The sequence below is a fragment of the Brassica oleracea genome, chromosome C3 (assembly GCF_000695525.1).
Source record: "Brassica oleracea var. oleracea cultivar TO1000 chromosome C3, BOL, whole genome shotgun sequence".
NCBI lineage: Eukaryota > Viridiplantae > Streptophyta > Magnoliopsida > Brassicales > Brassicaceae > Brassica > Brassica oleracea.
Genome location: NC_027750.1, coordinates 39,221,827 through 39,222,706, shown reverse-complemented (window position 1 = coordinate 39,222,706; position 880 = coordinate 39,221,827).

Genomic DNA, 880 nt, shown 5'->3' with positions numbered 1-880 from the left:
CTTCCGAACTTAACTTCCGAAATTGAAATGGACTCACACAATCACACATCAATCAAGGGAGGCATACAAGACGAGAAAAACTTTGCTCGGGATCTTTAAAAGAAAACAATGAATGAACTAAGCTCGGAAGAAATTCTGCAAGTAAAATGGATCTGATCAAAACTATAATAGACGTACATATATAGTAGGTGGTTTTGAAATCGTTTCACAACTTTTAAAAGAATCAAAACTTTCGCAACTCTTTTTTTTTTTTTTAATGAAAACATCGGAAATGCTGATCCCTTAGGACAGAACTAAGGATCTTAACCCGCTCTGATACCAATTGTAACGGCCCGATCCTCCGACGTCTGACCGGGGTTATCAAAAGGGCGTTATGGACACGTGTCTACTCATTTAGACAACCCTACATGTCCCGTTACTGGTCTCAGGAGTCGACGGACGCATAACCTTCTTTGAAATACCGTCACAACCACATCCATATACTTCTACTTACAGTCCTGCGCACAGGGAAAAGGAAAAGGAGGGATGAGCAACAAGTTACTCAGTGAAGTGACTCTAGACCAGCTTGCCCGCAAGACACTCTATACTATTCTATGCGGGAACTAGGACTGACTAGCCACCACAATCAGTTAATGCAACTAAACATTTCATATCATCATCATTTCCAAGCACTCACAATTCTCGACGTTTCTAACAACCTAGAGATCAACCAATACAATGACCTCACTCATTGCCACACACATCAGACCATAGACTTAACCGACTCGACATACAAGACTGACTCCATCTTATGACACCTTTAACACCCAAATACCCGACCATGAACTAATGACACCTACAATGCACGTTTTTATATCCCGCCTCTCGCGGCTGGCTCGTC